The following is a 22,748-nucleotide window of genomic DNA, read 5'->3' on the forward strand; positions in this document are numbered from 1 at the left end:
CATGCACCTACCTGCATGTCTTTAACATCACTCGACCATGGGAAGGACATGCAGACTCCACACAGAAGGTGCTCCAGCCGAGAATCGAATGGGAGAACCTCTTGCTGTGAGGCAACAACGCTAACCGCTAGAGATAGAAAATTACTAAAATAAAGGGAAGAAGTTATACAGTTTTAGTCTTCTGAGAGAAATTTGGCTTGGGCAAGAATGATGCAATAGTCAAATTCTTGGTGTTGTACGGAAGGCGTGAGTATACTTAGCTGAGAATTAAAGGTACATATACAATTATTAGATTATATGCCTGTGAATTTCAAGTACAAAATAAATGTGATAATAAAGTAATATTGAAGGGTGGTCCAGACCTAAACTGTTATGTCAGAAAAAGTAGACATGTACATTACATCATTAGATGACAAACAAAAATCTTCAAGTATCCCCCCTCCCCTAAAGCATTTTATTTTATTCAATAACATGGCAAGACTACAAACAAATATCCATTTTCAGGGGTCTGAAGAACACTACCTGATTAAGCAATTTGCTCAGAGTCATAGCAGCCAAATGGATATGGACTATGACAAGGAACTCATTAACAGCTTAGATCATTAATTCTCTGCAGCAACTGGCAGACATATTCCATCCAAAGGGCAAATTACATAGTTTAAAAGTCAAAAGCACTGACATATACTATGCAACAGCAGCTCAGAATATTAAACATGGAGTACAAAAAAGACAGTAACTGTTTATTTGATCATTTAACTGGACAAGAAAAGTCATGATACAACCTTTTATATTTGGGCACGGAGCCAAAAAATGAAGAGAAAAACGTTTTAAATTATGAAAACAGAACATTAACTTCAGAAATGAGGAAGGCATATTAAAAGATATATGTAACAGAACATTGACAGAAATAAAATACACAGAGAACAAAGGAGCAAATGTGTCCAGTGTTAATTGAACAGAGGAAACAGGAGTTAAAATACATGAATAGCTTTTATAGTAGTGTGGGGAAATGTAAATAAAAGCAGGAAGAAATCAAAGTATCTAACTATATTTGTAAGAAATCTGGTTATAAAAGCGTACAAACATAAATCAAGAGGGAGGGTGGGCAGAATGTGAGAGAAGACACTTTATGACATAGTAAAAAAATAGTTCATACAAAACAGCACCAAGCTCTGATGGCATCAGTCATGTTTTTAGAAGAAATAAAAATACCATTTTAAAACTTAGTGCATATTTTTCCAAATGGCTCATAATGATAGGGAACAAATGAGTAGATATGTGAAATTTCTTAGAAGGAAGGGGGGGGGGGGATAAATAGGCCAGTAAAATACTGGAGACCTATTCTTCTCATGAAATCAAATTACAAAATTCTATGGTGGGACATGGAATCAGCAGGTATGGTGAAAAAGTAAATGAGCAGCTTCTTGTGCCATGAATCCATAGCTTATCTAAACAATCTTATCTTGGTTTGTGATTTACTGTGAAGGTGACTGGTAAGAAAAGTTTTATTTGAATTTATATTTTACTTTTTACCACTGGTTTTCACTGTTTGTAAGGATGGGATAAGCTTGTAGACAAGATGATTTACTTTGATTTATATTTTGTTGTTTTACCTTTAATTTTCACTTTTGGTTGTTAGAAAGGGACAGGCAAGCTCTAGTCATCCCAAGGGGCCTAGTCAGCTATAAAGCCACACAGACTGCAGAGAGGACAATCCAGACTTTATCTAAACAATCCTATCCTGGTCGTTATTTATCGATCTTTACTGTTAAAAAGAAGTGCAACTGCAAGTGATAGTAAGCAGAAGCTACTGCGCGCATTCGTGCATGATGTAAAAACTGCAGTTTTTGTCTGACTTTCAGAACGTGTACAGTCAGAACAACTTTACTGTACTTTAGTATTTAGTTGCATATTGCGTGTGTGATTTTCTTTCATATAATTTGATTTAAGTTCTCTCTGAATTCTGCGGTTATGATTTGGATTAGTCTTTTCTTTTATAATTTTTTATTCAATTGAAGCCAATTATGGATTCCTTAAATGAGTATGCAATTAATGATTTGCCAAAGCACAAATACCTAGTACAGTGTAATAAATGCTATGCATATTTAACACCTGACAAAACCGGTTATCTGTGCTCCTCATGTCAAAAGTTGATGACTTGCTTACCATCATTAGAAGTAAATCTGGACTTACTGATGATGATTGCTCGTGTAATTGGCACAACTTGGAGAACTGCTGTTACATATATTAATGACTGGACTGGTGAGATAAATACAGTTAGGCAAAGAGGAAATAGAACACATTTAGGAAACAATGTGTTTATTGTCTGTAACGATAATTAAATCCCTAAGAAACAAGACGATGCTCCTGACAACTTTGGGATTCTGGATGCACGTATTCAGCAGTCTGAGGATTCATAGTGTTTAGAAGGAAACAAAAAGAAAGGAAGACATTCACAACAAATAAGGAAGAAAAAGAAACTGATATATGTCTGTCAAGCAAAGAGAATGTGTAGTAAAAAGGACACTGCTTTATGTAACACACATATTTACAGGGAATAACAACATTTTTCTATAGGAAAACCTTCAGTCTACAGAAAAAGGCATCATTTTTCCAAAAAAGAAGGTAGAAAAGAGGCAAGGGGCAGGTGAAAAGAATGAAATCAAAACTGAATGTGGAAATATTTTAGAACGTAGCACTGCCGCCTCACAGTAAGACGCTGTCCAGTTAGACTCTCAGAGCGTCTTCTGTGTGGAGACATGCGTGAATGGGTGTACCTTCATTGAAGGTTGTGCATTAGGGCTGGCAACTCAGCACGTAAAACTCAACTGCCAATCATTAGCGGACCGGAGTTCCGCTGTGGCGACCCCTAACCGGGAAAAGCCGAAAGACACACAAACACTGTAAGAAAAAAGAAAAGAAAGACAGATGTTGAAAACATGGCTCAAGATGTGGCTGTACAAAGCCAGCTGGATGACAATTGTATGCTTCCAAATTTAATATGCAATGAAAACAGTGGGATTAATAAGACTAATGGTGATAGAGCTATATCTTTTGTAACAACTGATAGAGCAGATATTACTGCATTACAAGTTGAAGATTCTTCAGAGCTGGTCAGAAAAGATTCTTGTAATTGCAGTTATTAGAGGAACTGATAGTTATATCTGCAGAGAAGATAATGAACATCAAATAGTGTTATGCTTGCCAGGAGTAGAAACAGAAGACATGAGACGAGCCTTGGGATGCCTTAATGTAAGGAAGTACAGATCTGTTTTTATTCATGTTGGTATAAATGATATCATGCACAAGGGACTCTCTTGCTGTTAGTAGGGAACTGACAGCCCTCTTAGATAGTATTAACTTGTACTGGGGTTAGGATGTATTTTTCACAAATCACATATAGAAAGGATAGTCAGTCACACAGAATGAAAGGATTTTTTGTGTGAATACCTACATGGAACAAAATGTCACGTTTTAAAAAATGGAAATGTGTAGACCACACAAGCCTTGTTTTGGGCACACATCTGTTCAGACAGGATAGCATGCATTTGTCAAGACTTATTTATTTATTTGCATTTGTATACCAGGATGATCCAGCTGGGCCAGAAGTGCCCGTTTTCAGTGGAGTCCCAGGGAGAAAAGCTCCACATATAAGACATTTCACATGCAATAAAGAATTTACATTAATAAAGACATTTAGTACATATTATTGGCAGCTTATACAATTGATGAAAAAAACAGTACATAAGTAATCATTCTCAAATCAAAGATATTATACAAGCAATACAGAGTATATACATGAGAACATTCCATATGGTTTTTAGTTAGCAAAATTTATATAGGACACCATGCTGTGGGTGCAAAGCAGATATAGGAATTAATTACAGACTAGGTACTTGAACTTTTCACATGTTTAGGAGGTGTAATAACTGAGCAATACGCTATACGACTCCTGTTGCAGGAATCAGCAAAGTCACTGGATATTGTTGCAGATATAAGTGGTGCTATGATATTAAGGTAGGCTGCGAGAGTACCTGAATGTCTCGCCTGGTTCAGTGGTAGGTCTATAAGGGTTAGGAAGAGAAGGAGGTAGACAGGAGGGATCAATGGTAGGACAATGAGGGTTAGTTGAAAGGGGAAGTGGACAGGATGGAGAGGCGGAGTAAGTAAAAAGACAGGTGGATGTGAAAGGAGGATGCCAGAGTAGTAGAGTGGGGTGAGAATAGTTGTAATGGTTGAAGTTAGGTTATATGAGATGTGGTGTTAGCAGATGTGCACAGCCAAGATGAGGAGAGGTGTTGTTTCAGAGAGGTCTTGAAGAGGGTTACTGAGCGGGTGGATCTAAGTGTTGTGGGGAGGGAGTTCCAAAGTTTTGCGATGGTAAAGGAGTAAAGCATCTGGCCAGCCAAAAGTTTGGGTGTTTCTACATTTACGAGCAGTTGGTTGCTGGATCGGAGTGGTCTGTTAAGATGAGGTCTGTTGGGAAAAGACCAGGGAAGAGAATTTGCAGCAGATATTTTGCAATATTTGACAAATACTAGACAGGATTTTTGCCAGGTCGAAAATTTAACAGTTCACAGACAGCAATATTTGATGCCTCACTGATGGCTGTGAATGCTAGGAGCATTCATAATAAATTTTTTTTATTGGAAAATTTGATATGTTTCCAAACATCTGATGATGTTATTGTTTATGAAACATGGTTAAACAACAATAACTGGAAACCAGTTCTGTTAGGGTATAAATATTTTACTGTAATAGACATTCTAACAAAAGGTGGAGGTGTTATGATGGGGATTAAAGATAGTTATGAGACCTGTAATTATTACATGTTCTCAATAACACCAATACTACTTACTGTGTAACTGTGACAATAAAGACAGCAAGAACATATAACAATTGTTGAGAGTGTATCGACCACCAGTCAAGTGCTGATGATGTACAAGAATTCATACATTTCCTGAATAAAACATGAGGAAAGAATATTATTAGCCGAGGACTTAAATTTACCAAAAACAGACTGGAATAATATTGATTCAACATTAGTACGTAAATTATTCACAATGTATATTCAGGAGCAATTGCTTCAGATTGTAAAAAAAACCCAGGAATGGAACATACTACACATTTGTTTGTGTTCCTGAAGAAATTACTGCTACTTCAAGTCAGGTTTTACCACTGTTGATGTGCAGTAATTATGGGATTACAAAGGTTAATTTGTTGCTAGACAATTCTGCCAAACTGAAATCTAAACCAATGCACAGAAAATGTATTACACATTATATAGAAACAAAACAGTCACTATGTAAAACTAACTGTAGTGATGTGTTCAGTGGAAAAACTGCAGATGTTCTGCGGAAAGTTTTTAAATACATTGAGTGCAAAAAAAAATATCAAAAAAATGTTTAACATCAGGATCTAGGCATACAACATCAGGGGGATATATTTCCATAAGAACAAGATACATGGTTAAAGGTGAGAGACAAAAAATATAAGAAAAAGGAAGAGAGGCCAAACTACAACTCTGAAAACTGAAATAAACAAACTGGACAAACAAATTAAACATAGTGTGAGACAAGATCAAGAGAATTTATATAAATATATTGAGCATAATAGGAAATCTTCTTACAGATACATAAAAAGAGGAAGGAGTAAAGACATACAAATTGATAAACTGTGTGTAGATTCTAAATTTTATTCTCAGACATATCTGATTATAGATAGACTTACAAAATCCTATGCAAAACAGTTTGGCTCCACAAAAGGGGTGATAAGTTGTTCTAGTGACATCCAGGTAACCTCAGATACTGTAATCAAATTAGATTATATTGGGAAAAAAAACTGCCCAAACCGGATCCAAACAAAGCACAGGGAGGAGATAGAATTAGTAGTAATGGCCTGAGAACACCAAGTAAGAACTTATACAGTACCATTATATTATTTGCTAGGTCATATACATAGATTCCGCATGACTGGAGATATGCGCTTATTAAACCTGTCTAAGTGAAAGGGGAGTAGGACAAACCCAGGGCCATACAGACTCTTAAGTCTACTTTCATGATGTGGAAAAATAATGGAGACAGTTATATTGGACAAGTTATGTCAGAACTGGATAGGTTGGGATTTGAAACCATATATCAGCATGCATATGTTAAACCTGTAACATGATGTTCTATAATCTATAACATTAACAGCTATGAATGAAAAACTGTGCTGTGATGTAATTTATATAGATTTAACTTCAGCATTTGACAGGGTCATACACAAAACACTGATCAATAAATTAGAACTAGGTATCAATGCACTTTTGATAAAAGGAAACAGCAAATATCATACAGCAATTGGACAGGTGAAATTCTTGGTTACAGTCAGGGTGTCCCACAGGGTTCCATCCTAGGCTCTAACTTGTTTAGATTGAATCCTTCAGACCTTTTTCATCTGAGGTGTTCTATAGTCTATACAAAGATGATCTGAAATTGGGTAAACTGATTACATGTGTTACAGATAAAGCATGTCTGCAAAAGAACTTTACTAAATTCACCATTTGGGCACAGGAGAATAACATGCTGATAAATACATCAAAAACTAAGCATATGAGATTTGGGAGACCAACTGAAATGTGAATATTTAATGGAGCATGCAGTGACAAACTGTAGACTCATTTAAGGACCTGGGTATATGGGTAGATCCACCTATGAGTTTTTCTAATCATATCGACCAATTGGTTAATGATAGTTACAGAACTATAGGTTGTATAAAAAGATTTATAAAGTCTAGGAAATCAGAAATGCTGAAGCCATTGTTTGCTAGTTACATTAGTCCCAAACGAGTACGGAAACCTTAGAAGAAAACAAGCATGAGTAAACTGGAAAGACTACAGTGAAAACATATGCAACCATGGACGCGAAACTAAGTGATTATGAAAAACTAAAATATCTGACCTTGTACAGTGTCTTGTATAAATATTTGAAAGGTGACCTTATTCAGTTACATAGGGCATTTAGAGATAACTACCTCTGGGAATGTTTGGGGTTATCAAAGAGTAGTAGAGAATCATCAGACAACCTATGAAGAAGATTCTATAGGGAATGAGAAGTGTACTAATTGGTTCTCTGACAGAGCAGCTGAGGCATGGAACAGACTACCAAATTACATTAAAACAAGTACTAATTTAGATATTTTTTAAGAACAGCCTGGACACTTTTTATGGGAACAAGTGTTTTGGTATATTGACAGACTAGAAGGGCATTAATGCTAGTGCTTGAAATATATGTATGTATGTATGTATGGGAGAGAGAACATGTGCACCTCTTTTATCATCTTGTCCTCCTGCACTCTGCAACAAAGGTGAAGGGTCACATCCTCTCAAGTGGCAAACAGGCTGATCTTCAGACTGCTCTACTTCTGGAAGACCCTGAAGAGTCACAGCTTCTGGATCTAGAACTCCAGGAAAGAGCAGGATGCTTAGCTTGGAGAACCTAACAGATCATTCACTTCTGTGAGGATGTGAACTGCTGTGAGAAAACTGCCCTCTATCTATGGACCAGTGCCAAGAGATGTATTACTTTTCTGCACAAGGGATACATCCTTGTGTGTCCTGTAGCTTCAAATGCCTCATGATAGATAGCTTGCCTGACAGAAAAAGAAAATGACCTTACAGCAGCAGTTTTTAAGGTTCTCAGGGCCAGAAGCACTGTTCTGAGCTCCAAAATGGCTGATGTGGCATCTCTTCATTTCCAGTGGGACAACAGTCCCTGCACAGTCTGGAAATCCTATGTAGCCGCCTCTGTCTGCAAATGAAGCATCAGACATCAAGCTTTATAAAGTTCTGGCTTAGGAAAACGAAGACCTATTCTCAAATTGTTGGGGAATGTCCAGCAACAAGGGTCAGGCAGCAAGAAAATCAGAGAGCATGTGCTGGCTCCAAAGCTACTGAAACCTCGAAGCCTTTGTAATACCCACATCTTCAGGAAGTTATAGATATAGATACAGATACACACACACACACACACAGATACACACACACAAACATACATATATATATATATATATATATATATATGTGTATTAAAGACCGAGGACTACTGAAGAACAAACTAAAATAAAATAAAAACACTTCAGAAATACTGGGGGAAAATAAAAAATGAACAATCTACAGAGCCAATAACAGCACGGTACTATAGAGCAATAGGAACAGTGAAACATGCAATAAATTAACACGAAACCAAGTATCCTTTTAGCGCTTTCATCCTTTAAATATCAAAGGACTTCTTCAGAAAGAGTAATGAACAATACAGGAAAAATCCACATATTTATACATAATGGTTTAGAAAAAAATATATACATAAATAACAGTTTGCCAGTGACTAACAAGTAATATAACATTTAACCAATCCTCTACCTAATAAGAAATCATAACCAAAGTATTAAAGTAGTACAGAACTATTACACCAATGGGAACGTAGTAAAGAACAAGTAGAAGCCAATGAAGTGGAGTGTTGGAGGTGCAATAAAGTACAGTTTTGTACCTACCATAAATGTAGATGTTCGAGTGTTCACCCTGCTGCAGTCATCACACTTGGGTTATCCTGTCGTCAGGCGGTCCCACAGTCGGCCGGAATTCCAAAGTCTTGGTCCGGCATCGGTTGCTGTCACCTCTTCCCTGACGTCAGTGCGCCAGGGGTATATATAATGCAACCGACGCCATTTTATTCAGTTTTTTCTTGCCCCAGATGTCAGGTGCCCCCAAAAAGGTTGTCAGGAATTAGTACCAGAAGGAGTAAAAACTGCACAAACACAAAATCCCTTCAGCTATAAGCAAATACATCAGTAAGGCATAGAAGAGATTTACCAGTAGATTAGAGGGGATGGAGGGGGGGTAACCTGGACTGCAGCATGGTGAACACTTGAACATCTACATTTATGGCAGGTACAAAACTGTACTATGTTCATCGTGTTACTCTGCTGCAGTCATCACACTTGGGTTGAATCCCAAAGCTAAGGTAGGGGGGAGGTAACAAATAGGGTTAGTGGAGGCTATAAGGCCCTGCAGGACTGCAGTGGAGAAGCCTGCCTTGGACTTTGAGTAAAGAGGTAAGTGATAGTGCTTGGTAAAGGTGTGTACTGAACTCCAAGTTGCAGCTTCTAAAATTTCCTTGGTTGGAACCCCCCTGAGAAAGGCTGTAGAGGTAGCTGTTGCCCTGGTAGAATGGGATCTAATGGTAGCAGGAACTGGTTTCCCATGATGGGTATAGCAGAAACGTATGCAATGACCTATCCATTTAGAAATGGTTTGCTTTGATATGGCCTTCCCTTGAGAAGCTGTAGCATAGGATACAAAGAGCTGGTCAGATTTTCTGAAAGCCTTAGTTTTGTCCAAATAGTAACAAAGCTGCCTGTGAATGTCCAAGGAATGCAGGAGTCTCTCACCTTTGTTCTGTGGATTGGGGAAGAAGGTGGGTAAAGTGGATGGTTTGATTTAAAGCTACACTGGAAACCACCTTAGGCATAAAGGAAGGATTAGTTCGTAGAGAAACTCTGTCTTGATGAAAAATGAGGAAAGGTTCCACTGCCATTAGTGCCTGTAGCTCTGAGACTCTTCTAGCTGAAGTTATTGCTAGGAGCAGGGCAGTCTTCCGTGACAGGAACTGAAGATCTGCAGAGAAAGCTGGTTCAAAGGGAGGTAGCGTTAGATTTTCCAGAACAGAACTGAGGTCTCATGTTGGTGTAGGAGCTCTCCTGGGTGGTCTAATGTTTTTTGCCCCTCTGAGGAACTGCCTTAGAAGAGGATGTGAAAATAAAGGTGGATCCGTGTTGTAGTGAGCTGAAACAGCTGAAGCATGGATTTTAATAGAGGAAAAGGAAAGTCCTTTGTGCAACATCTCAGCTAAATACTGTAGAATGTGAGGCATGTGAGGCTGAATTGTGTCCTGGCCTTTAGCTTGGTTCCAGGCACAAAACCTTTTCCATTTGTCCGAATAAGCCTTCCTGGTGCTTGGCCTCCTGGCTTCCAGAATAACATCCAGAACTGCTTGTGAAAGGGGAGCTGGTTGGATGTTTAGATGATTTGCCATGCAGCCAGGTTTAAAGTTTTGAGCTGGCTGTGAAGAATCTGATTGCTTTGTTGTGTGAGCAAATGGAGGATTTGAGGCAATATCCATGGTGGGTTGTGGGCCATATTTTTCAATAGCGGATACCAGTGCTGGCGTGGCCAGTCTGGGGCTATGAGAATCAGTCGTGGTCTCTCCTTTTTGACTTTCAAAAGAACCTTTGTGAGGAGAGGCAATGGAGGAAAAGCATATACTGTCAGGTTTTTCCAAATGAAAGAGAGAGAGTCCACTTTCCAAGCTTGACGGTGAAATGTCCTTGTACAAAATTTTGTCAGTTGATACTTTTGAGGACTGGCAAACAGGTCTATGTCTGGAAGGCCCCATTTTTGAGTTATCATTGCAAATATTTGTGGATCTAATTTCCACTCGTGGGGATCCTTGATGTTTCTGCTGAGGTCGTCTGCCAATGTGTTGTTCTGTCCTGGCAGGAATTGAGCTTGTAACTGGACTTGGTAGGCCAGAGCTGTGTTCCATAAGGTCATTGCTTGCCTGCATAGAGGGTAAGAATGTGTACCCCCTTGTTTGTTTATGTACCACATTACTGTGGTGTTGTCCGTCTTTATTGCAAGTTGTCCTGGATGTAATAGATCCTTGAAGGCTGTCAGAGCTTTCTGTACAGCTAGCATCTCTCTGATTTATGTGCAGATTTCTTTGATCTGCAGTATATAGGCCTTGAATGCATTGCCCTGCCATGTGTGCCCCCCAGGCGTAGTCTGAAGCGTCTGTTGTGATAGTTTGCCTGGCTGGGGGCAAGGTGAAAGGCTGACCCTTGTTGAGGTGACATGCCTGTGACCACCATAGAAATTCCTGTTGTAGGCAGGGAATGAGAGAGATCATTGTGTCCAAGCTGTGGCTGTGTTGAGACCATACGCTTTTTAGGTACCACTGTAATTTTCTCATATGGAGCTTTGCAAATGGTATTATTAGTATGCAAGATGCCATGAAGCCCAAAGCCTGTAGAAATTTTCTTGCAGTTAATTGGGTCTTTGTTGCCACTGTCTTGAAATATTGAGTCAGTTGTAGTTGCTTGTCTGGCGTAAGATAAGCCTTCTGGGCCGTTGTATTCAAGCTGGCACCCAGGAATGTCATTTTTTGTGAGGGTACTAGTTTTGACTTCTTTTCGTTTACTGTGTACCCCAGGCAGTTTAGTAGATGCTTTACAAAGGCCAGATAATGTAAGAGAATGTCTTTGCTTTCTGCTTGCATGAGGCAGTCGTCCAGGTATGGATATATCTGAATTCCTCTGTCTGCAGTATGCAATTACTGGTGCCAGGTATTTTGTGAAAACTCTGGGCGCAGTAGATAAGCCAAAGGGCAGTGCAGAGAATTGGTAATGGGTTAAACCTGCAATGAAACGGAGGTATCTTCTGCAACTTTGTCTGATAGGGACATGCAGGTATGCCTCCTTGAGGTCCAACGTTACAAGCCATGCTTCCTTGCCCAACATGGGAAGTAGCTGCTGTAGTGTTAGCATCTTGAATTTGGGTACTTGTAAGTGTTTAGAATTGAAAGGTCCAGAATTGGTCCCCAGGCATTGTCCTTTCTGGGTACTAGAAAGAGTCTTGAGTAAAATCTTTGGCCTTGCTCTCGAGTAGGTACCAGCTGAATGGCTCTCATGTCCATGAGAGCTGTAATTTGCTTTTGTGCCTCTGCCCTTTGATTTTGTGGCAGGTTTGGCATTCTTTTCATTGGCAAGGTGTGAAAGTGGAATCTGTATCCTCGTAAAATTATGTCTAGGACCCATTTGTCCTTTGTGACAATGTGCCAGTTGTCTGCAAAAAGTGAGAGTTCCCCCCCCAAGGGGGCTGCCAAGAGAGTATTGCTTGGCTGGATGAGGTGCAAGTCATTGAGTTTGCCTTCTGGTGGTTTGAGACCTGTCTTCTCCTCCCTTCTGTGTTGTAGAGCCCCATTGGTGAGGTTTATACTGGGCTTGTGGTTGTCCTCTGCCCCTTGGGTGTCTGTATTTACCCCTCTGTGGTCTGTCAGTGGCTGGAAAGGACCAATTTTTTGTTGGCCAGTTTCTGCTGAAGCGAGGGGGTTGTACTTGTAGGAAATCTTTGACTGTCTGCATAGATTTTGCCTTATCTTCCATTTTCTTTAAAACTTCTTCTGCTTTAACTCCAAAAAGAACATCCTGCTGTAAGGGAGCATCCAGTAGTTTTGCTTTAACATGATCAGACAGAGTTTGTTCTTTTAACCAAGCATGCCTACGTATAACAGACCCAGTGACAGCTGCTCTGCAGGAGGCCTCCAAAGAATCAAACCCACATTGTAAGGTATGTTTGCCCACCTGCTCAGTGGCATGCAACAGACCATGTACTTCTTTCAACTCAGATTGTTGGGGAGAGAGGTTATTCTTTGCTTTAACGGAGAGATTAGAAATTGCTTATACTTAAGCATGTGGAATTGACAATTCAGTGCCCTCATAGCTAGTGTGGCTGAGGTGTAAACCTTTTTCCCCCACCTGTCTAGTGCTCTGGAACCCCTCTCAGAAGGTACTGGCTCATAGTGTGTAAAGTTTCCCCAAAGGGGTAGTCTTCAGGAGGAGAAGCTGAGGGAATAGAGTCATCAGCATCAGAATCTTCATGAGAGAAGGAGTAGTCTTGATCCTCACAAGGGTCTGAAGAAATGGACATTTGCTCAGAGGATGCATAATCTTCTTCTTGTCTAGGCCTTTTGTCAGGAGGGGGTTGGGAACCCCTGATTAAAGGAATCAAATCTTCAGCCATTTTGAGCATCTGTTTCTTAGGCATGGGGCCTTGAACAGGAGACTGAAGTGCAGTCCTTTTAGATTTAGAAGGGGTCTTCGACTTAGAAAACATTTTAATGGTGAGTGTCGTCGGTCTGAAAACGCCTTCAGAAACCGATGGCATTTCTGTAGCACCGACGTCTTTTGTAGCAAAGTCGCCTGAAGTAAAAGGCTGCGTCGGCCTGGTACATTCCGTCAAAATTTCCGTAGCGGTCTCGGGTTCCAGATCTGCGGTAGTCAGGGGCTGCATCGGAGCCTCACTGAGGACCGGAGACTGGATCGGCTGAGGCCACGGAATCTGGCTTAGGTCTGGGCTGTCTGTCCTTAACCCTGCGTTTTTTGTGCAAGCCGGTAGTTGGTTGCTCCAACGGCATGGTGTAGTTAAATTTCCTACCGAAATAGTGTCGTGCGAAATCAAAGCGCCTTTTAATAGTACGCTTATTAAACCTAGCACAAAAACGACAAGTAGTGACATCATGGTCTGGGCCTAGGCAAGGTATGCAATAAGAATGAAAATCCTTATGAGGTATTTGCTTCCCACAAGAAATACAATTGTTAACTTTTTCTGACATCGGTCTGAGGCAAGAAAAGTTTCCCCAACGGGGTACTTAGCTTTATAGAAGACTTCGGTCTGAAATTCGAATATCTCAGGAGTCTGCCAACCAGCACTTGCGAACTGCTTCTGCTTCGGGCACTGTGCGGCAAGAAAGACTGAAGAAAATGGCGTCGGTTGCATTATATATACCCCTGGCGCACTGACGTCAGGGAAGAGGCGACAGCAACCGACGCCGGACCAAGACGTTGGAATTCCGGCCGACTGCAGGACCGCCTGACGACAGGATAACCCAAGTGTGATGACTGCAGCAGGGTAACACGATGAACATCCAAAAGGCAGACTAGCCTGTGAGCATCACGAACTATCTGCAAGAACCAATGAATACTAAGATAGGTCAAACTAGCCTTTTGAGTAAAGTCAAATAGCTGAAAATTAACCAAAGTTTCAGAGAGAGTAGAGATATGAACACTGTGAACCACATAAACACTACGACTAAGCAAACCGATAAAAATAAAATAGCCAAAGCTAGGCAGCTATATAAATCAACTAGAAGCAGTGCTGAACCATGCATCTTGACAACTAACAAGTAACAAGGCGTCCTGTAGTCACAAAGTACTATGGCAAACATAGCAACAGCTCAACTCAGCAAACAACGTAGTATAATAAACAACTCGTAGCTAAAACCAAAAGTGTAGCACAACTACACGGACAAGACTGAAATCTGCAGTAAAGAATAGCTGAGTAAAAAAGGTAGTACACAAAAAACTAGAGAGATGTACCAGACCATCAGATGTCAGGGCATAAAAAGTACGTAGGAAGAAGTAAAGAGACCAAAAGGCATTAATAACAGAACTTAACTGAACTAAACTGAAATAAAAGACAGAGACCGGGTAGAGTGCCCTGACTAACAAACCCAGGGAAAACAAAGGCTCCAAAAACTAAGAAAACACATAACAGTTAGTATCTATAAAGGAACCCACAAAATGCATAAGTATATGCTGTCATAACAATTAGTAATGTAATAAGACCCCTATAAAATGCAATTGAAAATACTGTCATAACTCTGTAAAGCACATCTTAGTAGATATCTAATAAAAAACATACGGTAAAATTCAGTCACAACCTACACATAAAAAACCACATGTATGAAACCACATATATGAATATAAATCCTACAACAGAAACTAAGACGTGCATCTCGCTGTAAAAATATTGTCATGTATAAAGCATATTATATAGATAAGCATAGATGGGGCACAGTAGTAAAATTAAAAGAACCAATGTAAAGCACATTTAATGTTAATATATTCCTTCAGTCCTGGTTATTGAACATATAGCTACTGAGGTAAAACTGAACAGACACAATAAGTTTCAACCTATCCTGAAGTATGGTTTTATTCCCAAAACGAGCAACTCTACTGTGACTTCAGACAGGTCTCTTAGCTTTCCGTTACCTATCAGTAGAGACATGGAGATGATCCAAACTATTATTAATAAAAATTGGAATATTGTCAGATCTGGTGATAACTTCACTAATATTTTAGGTACTACACCAATGTTTTCATACAAACGGACTAGAACACTTCGTATGGCTTTTGAAAACAGGGACCCTATGTTTGTTGTGAAAAATGTGGTAAACGATTCCCCTGGTATGTTCTGTTGTGGTTCATGTGTCTCTTGCCAATATATTAAGGTAGGGTCTGTTTTTGTTTTTCCTCACAATAATTACAAAGTTTTATTCAGACAGCATTTTGACTGCCATTCCATTAATATTGTCTATGCAGCTGTTTGTGGGTCTTGTTCTTCGTTTTATGTGGGCAAAACCTGCCGGAAATTTTCTGATCGTATTAAAGAACATGCAAGAGCCATTAGAACTTTGGATTCATATAATGCATTAGCACGTCATGCTAGTAAATGCAGACAGTTTGAAAAATTTTACTTTCTAGTACTGGAACAAGTTGCAGTGTTCTTTGGAGACTCGGATACTCTTTTGGAAGTTAAAGAACTCAAATGGCAACTTACTTTGGCAGCCGATTTACCACCAGGACTGAATGAATATATAAACATTAAATGTGCTTTACGTTGGTTCTTTTAATTTTACTACTGTGCCCCATCTATGCTTATCTATATAATATGCTTTATACATGACAATATTTTTTACAGCGAGATGCATGTCTTATTTTCTGTTGTAGGATTTATATTCATATATGTGGTTTCATACATGTGTTTTTTATGTGTAGGTTGTGACTGAATTTTACCGTATGTTTTTTATTAGATATCTACTAAGATGTGCTTTACAGAGTTATGACAGTATTTTCAATTGCATTTTATAGGGGTCTTATTACATTACTAATTGTTATGACAGCACATACTTATGCATTTTGTGGGTTCCTTTATAGATACTAACTTATGTGTTTTCTTAGTTTTTGGAGCCTTTGTTTTCCCTGGGTTTGTTAGTCAGGGTGCACTCTACCCGGTCTCTGTCTTTTACTTCAGTTAAGTTCTGTTATTAATGCCTTTTGGTCTCTTTACTTCTTCCTACGTACCTTTTATGCCCTGACGTCTGATGGTCTGGTACATCTCTCTACTTTTTTGTGTACTACCTTTTTTACTCAAAAAACACCAAAACTAAAAGCAAAATCCAACCAAGAATAAAAACCACTTGGCACGACAGGACCCGGAAGCACGTAAACAAAGGCTTTCAAAATAAGCAGATGAAGAAATCAAACAGCTGCTAGGTCTCCAATAAGATCCTTTAATATAACAAGGCAAAGTAAAAATCCACATCATCTTCCAAGCGCTTTCACTCGACCACTTGCGAGCTTTTTCAAGGCAAAAAACATTGCTGGAAGTTCATTCACATTAAATACTTCCACAATCATCACATGACTTCCTGTGAACCTTTCCCAACAGGAAAATCACCATATAAGGAAATTCTAAAATGCGTTCTTATTATCATTAAAAATAATTCATTTTCCATGTCATGTTATATACTTGAAACTTAGGAAAGAAATGTTTTACAATGCTATTCAGTAATTCTAGGTTTCAATTTGGAGTTTTTATTTTACCCCCGAGGGTAAAGGGGTCACTGCATTTATTTGTGATTATAAAAATATTTTGCAGAATTGTTTTTTGGCACATTTTAACAGTTTGTTTTGATTTCATGTTTAATATGGTATCTAGTTGCCAAGATTTTTAGAAAATGAATTATTTTTAATGATAATAAGAATGCATTTTAGAATTTCCTTATATGGTGATTTTCCTGTTGGGAAAGGTTCACAGGAAGTCATGTGATGATTGTGGAAGTATTTAATGTGAATGAACTTCCAGCAATGTTTTTTGCCTTGAAAAAGCTCGCAAGTGGTCGAGTAAAAGCGCTTGGAAGATATTGTGGATTTTTACTTTGCCTTGTTATATTAAAGGATCTTATTGGAGACCTAGCAGCTGTTTGATTTCTTCATCTGCTTATTTTGAAAGCCTTTGTTTACGTGCTTCCGGGTCCTGTCGTGCCAAGTACCTTTTTTACTCAGCTATTCTTTACTGCAGATTTCGGTCTTGTCCTTGTAGTTGTGCTACAGTTTTGGTTTTAGCTACGAGTTGTTTATTATACTACGTTGTTTGCTGAGTTGAGCTGTTGCTATGTTTGCCATAGTACTTTGTGACTACAGGACGCCTTGTTACTTGTTAGTTGTCAAGATGCATGGTTCAGCACTGCTTCTAGTTGATTTATATAGCTGCCTAGCTTTGGCTATTTTATTTTTATCGGTTTGCTTAGTCGTAGTGTTTATGTGGTTCACAGTGTTCATATCTCTACTCCCTTTGAAACTTTGGTTAATTTTCAGCTATTTGACGTTACTCGAAAGGCTAGTTTGACCTATCTTACTATTCAGTGGTTCTTGCAGATAGTTCCTGATGCTCACAGGCTAGTCTGCCTTTTGGTTATTGCACCTCCAACACGCCACTTCATTGGTTTCTACTTGTTCTTTACTAGTTCCCATTGGTGTGATAGTTCTGTACTACTTTAATACTTTGATTGGTTATGATTTCTTATTAGGTAGAGGATTGGTTAAATGTTATATTACTTGTTAGTCATTGGATAACTGTTATTTATGTATATATTTTTTTCTAAACCATTATGTATAAATATGTGGATTTTTCCTGTATTGTTCATTACTCTTTCTGAAGAAGTCCTTGGATATTAAAGGATGAAAGCGCTAAAAGGATACTTGGTTTCGTGTTAATTTATTGCATGTTTCACTGTTCCTATTGCTCTATAGTACCATGCTGTTATTGGCTCTGTAGACTGTTCATTTTTTATTTTCCCCCAGAATTTCTGAAGTATTTTTATTTTATATATATACATATATATATATATATATATATATATATATATATAGTAAGAGTGTATAATAAATAATTCAACTGTGTGTGTGGAAGGGTTCCCCAAAGAGGACTTACCTGCCAAAAAGAGGTGAAGAACGGATGCTGCTCTTTGTGAAGCCTCTGAGCTACTTCTTCACAAAACCTACAAATCTACACAACTCAACAATACAATCTTCAGCAAGGCCTCAGGTTCTGAACTGCAAGCAGTTGTAAATCAGCCAAATAAAAATACTAACCAGCTGCAAAGAAAACATACAAACCTACTAGTAAAGTCTTCAAATCAATTATTTCAAAAGTTAAACTTTACTTAACAAGGGAAAAACTCCAGGAGCAGACCTACACCATTTAAAGTTAAAGTCAGCCCCAAGGCTCTTTCTTTTTCTGCTCTGCTTTGTAAACAAACATGTTTCTTTCAAAGTAACGTAATGTATGCCTGTTTTCTACTTGTGGTGATACAAATGGAAACTGTTGCAATGACACTGTTATTCTTAGCGTAACTTATCAAGGTGCAGTACAACCCATTTTGATGAGCTTAATCAAGATGGCACAAAAAATTAAATGTGGAGTCCCAAAGCCAACCTCAGTCAGTAATAACAGACAGTCTAAAACACTGCATATATAAGTGGGTTAATGGTCTGCATTAATCTGAAGGAGCACAAATGGTGAAGCATTTCTATTTTAAATAACACAATGTCTTAGTAATGGGCTTTCTAGCCACCATATGCATACTGGAGATGGATTCCCCAAGTTGCTGACTTCTGGCTCTCTTAACTAGCTCCCCAATATCACCATTAATCTTGTTTCCTGAGCATCGGGCAATGCCCCTTGTAAGACCCTTTCACCTAGAAGCCGCACAACTCACCACTCCTCTCAATTCCAGTCAGTTCTTCCACAGCCTGAGCACAGGTCATCTGGATTGTATTCCCTCTATGTCATGGTGCTTAAAGGATATGGCAGACTGATCTTTCATTCCAAACCTGGAAGGGGCCACCACACAAATGAACCAGACATGCTACCTCAAGGCTCCAAGGTCAGGAATAACACAGTTGCCATTGTTTTATAACAGCAATTTCAACTAGACTGCAGATGACCAGAGAGCCTCCCAGAAAGTATGGTAAATCATATCTTCCTGGGTTAAAATGGGGAAGAGAGAATTAGTTCTGTTTTTTTCAGCAAGGGATGCAAGGTACATAGATGAACTTTCCTGTGTACCCATAAAGGACAGGCTTGCCTTGTGAGAACACCCTATTTCCTGGCTCTGAGGTGCAGAATTTAAGTCATTTTACACCTGTTGACTTGGTCAACATCTTTCTTCCTCCAGACCTATCTCAGAGTACAGATGAGGATTGTCATCCGTCTAAATTTCAGAGCGAAAGCAACATACTGCTCACCAATGCACTGTCATGTTTGGCAAAGGAGATAAGTGGCAACAGGAAAAGTATCCACAATGGACACTGTTGAAAAAGACATTATATTCTCAGTCATGCTTCCAGCAGAGGTGCCCTTGATGTTATGGGCCAAAAGACAATTAGCAACTTGATGGGCAAAACATGATTCAGATGGTATTCTGGTCTGCTTAGTCACATTAAGGACCTCCACAACTGACAACTTTTGGATAAACACACTCTCCCAAGGAAAAAAACTTCATCTGAATCAGCACATCAAGTGTACAGAGGGCCCTTTCTCATATGGATTCTGTTGCTGTGGAAGAAAAAATGTGGATATAAACTTGGGAGACTACAGGAAGTCCCTGATACCACCTGGAGGAGGAAATATGTCTTAGTTCTATAAGATACCTCATCATTATGAAAACTAGGCCTATATCCAAAGTCATATGGGCAAAGGTAATGGCTCCCAAGAAGAGAATTTTCCAGACAGACTTTGGGTCTGCAATAAAAGCCACAGTGAATTAAAGACTAGTAAGCATGTTAGTCAAAGTTAAAGTCTAAAAGCTAAAAAAAAAAGGACAAAAGTGAGCAAAGATGAAGACCCCCTTAAGAAACAGCTTGACAAACCAGTGCTGGACCAAAGCATTACCCCACCAGATATGCTCAAATAGCTAAAATGACAGAAGCATGCATCATGACTGTGGATGTCTAGGACTAGTCAGAATCATCTGCAAGCTCACCACGTGAAGTTACAGGGTTTACTTCACCACCAAGGATAAGAACCTTTTCCACTTGAATATATATTAATGTACAGAAGCCTTTCTGATAACTTCAGTTACCTCTAAGTTCTCATCAGGTCTAATAGTGACAGAGTATCTAAGGGAACAGCCAGGTCTGAAGGTGAAACCAGCTGCTTCCCCAACCATGGACTCATCTTACGATCACTACTAGTATGGACTCTTGCACCCTCAAGGACCCAACTGCCTAAAAGCACTCACTCCTCACTAGTCATGGAACAATGAAGATGAGTTAGAGGCTCTCCTTCTTGACTAAGGGGATTAAGATAGGACTCTGATGGAGAGGAGGAAGTGGGTACGTTAATCTTAATGTCAGAGGAGAGAGAAAGAGAGCATTCACTGCCTAGCTGCAGACAACATAACTGGTGAAGGAATGTGCTTGCATCTGTCGTGAATAAGTCAAACTCAAGGGTGCTCAAGCCCAGGTCTTTCCTAAGTAGGCCTTCCTCATCCTCAACTCTTGGAGAGGATAGCAACTGCAGTGTAAGGAGTCCACAACTAAACTGTACTCCCTATGAGAATAAAGCCTTGGCCAATGGCCTGCTGCCAGACCCACAATGCCTCCCTACATGTTTGCATACCACACCAGAGTCTGGCTGCCTGATCAAAACATACGGGTCTGTCTCTCTAGTCCCATTCTGGAGCATGGAGGGCAAATAACATAGCTCTCTAATCCAACAGGTTTGTGTGTGACCCCTCCTTTTCTAGACCTAAATGATGAAGGACCAGCTGGAGCTTTCCAGCCACCAACAAGGAAGCGGTCTGAAGAATCAGCAAGGTACTCAGTATCAGGAAGTAAACCCACCACACTGAGAATGGTGGGCATAACTTACAACTCCAGTGCCTACTGGTGTGTGTGTGTGTGTGTGGACTGACACCAGAAATATAACTGTGAGGGAATGCTGACTCTGCAACCAATGCCACTTACAGTCCTAGCATTAATGTTCGGACTTGTGCTTGTGGTTGCATGAAAGATCTTAATGTTATGAGCAGTTATTGACAGCTGCCATCTCAATAATCATAAAATGGGTCAAGAGCTTCTGTCTGTGGTATCTTTAACTGTCTTGATTAAACATAAGTTCCTTCTAGCAGTTTCCCATGTCACGCTACTCCTCAAGACAATAAAGGCAATGCTGGTGTGGGTCCTAACTTGCATTCTGATGGTCCCAAAAAATTTAATGTGTTTAGGTTTTGGCAGTCAAATACAGAACTTCAAAGACAGCAAAATCTTACCTGAAGTGAGGAAGTGACAAAAAGGATCCAATGGGCTGAAGGGGATGCATGAACTTATGCATTCAGTGCATTTTACTATGACATCACAGGAACAAGTATAGATATCCCAAATGTGGAAACTTTCAAGTTGATGTACTAAACCAAGAGGCCCATTAAGGAAAGTTGTAAGCGGAAGATCTCACCACTTCCCTTTCAGTCTGCAGAAAACTACTGTGAATGCTGACAATGTCTATCACCATTTGTCCCTCATCCTCATGAGTTCTCAGAATTATGAAGCACTATGCTGTACTGATTACATGCTGTAGTACTCACAACTGCATGCGACTCAGTCTCTCATGTGTGATAAACACTGAAAGAACACAGTTATTCCAGTCTTTTGTCACACTGCTTAGATCGCCTATATACTCAGAGCATAATATTCTCAAATGCTTTTTGTGTCCTGGACAAAAAATAGCTTAGCACCCCATTCTAGTTCCTGCAGTCAACATATCTGTTAACACAAAAACAAAAATGGTAGCAAAACTGTTTTTTTAAGGAAGAGAAATGGTTACTGACTGCTTTTGTTCAATTTCTCTTTTAATGTACTTTTTTTTTTTCCTTTCCTAATCTAAGGGGACGGCGAAAGCAAACACATTCTGGCTAGGCTTATAGAAGCCCTCGGGCAGATAGCCTAGTACTTACCTATGAATCTATTTAGTAGTTCTGTTTTACATCCGGGCTTCCTCTTGCTGCACTACTTATCTCGGCTTTATTACAAGGTCAGAAGCATGGATGTTTAATATTGTACTAATCCGCACTCTACTTCTGAATGGGCTACCAGCCATTCCCATTCTGCTGCTATGCTCTGACTAGCTTCTCGGATTATAAACGACATTCATTTACTTATTCATTCTTTCTCTAACACTTGCTTTGTTATTCAAGGTCAAACAAGACATGGAGCCTATCCCCAGTAAGCAGTGGGTGCAAGGCAAGGAACTAATTTCATCCCACTGCAGAACGTGTGCACATGTACACACACCTACATGCAATGTGGAGAACTGACAATTTACTAACAAGCGTCAGTGTGATATGGGACAAGAGAGCAATTCTTGATAAACACCCAAGAGCACATGGTGGCCATGGAGACTCTACAATGTACTGTTAGCCATTAATGTATCCAGTGCACCATAGTCAACTTTTTCATTACTTACCCTCACTCTGAGCACTCTGTCTGAAGATATTAGATGTCTACAACTCTTATCATATTGGGGTGTTAAAGCTTCTTGTCTCTGAGAAAAAAATATCTATTACAGTTAGCATTTGGTTATAAAAATGTAAACATGTACACGCAAATGACAACAACCAAGAATGGTTATAGGTTCAGAGGTGTTTACTAGGCGGACTACAAGGGCTTTTTAAGCCTAGCCATGCATCCCAAATCTCTGACAAGTTCTGGTACCCTTGATAAGTGTAAGCAGGGGCTTGGAAGATTAGAGACAGGTGCCAAACCAAGGATGAATTTCCTGTTCCCTAAGCAATTGTCCAAGTTGCACT

At 39.4% G+C, this 22,748-nt stretch overlaps 1 protein-coding gene across 4 annotated transcripts in view; it reads right to left on the reverse strand.

Annotated features, from left to right (window-relative positions):
* The window catches only part of LOC122810396 (solute carrier family 12 member 4-like), a 2,349,234-nt gene that overhangs the window by 17,444 nt on the left and 2,309,042 nt on the right, over positions 1 to 22,748 (reverse strand). The gene's annotated exons all lie outside the window — the stretch shown is intronic.

The sequence above is a fragment of the Protopterus annectens genome, chromosome 8.part1 (genome assembly GCF_019279795.1).
Source record: "Protopterus annectens isolate FY-2018-M chromosome 8.part1, PAN1.0, whole genome shotgun sequence".
In the NCBI taxonomy this organism is placed as follows: domain Eukaryota; kingdom Metazoa; phylum Chordata; order Ceratodontiformes; family Protopteridae; genus Protopterus; species Protopterus annectens.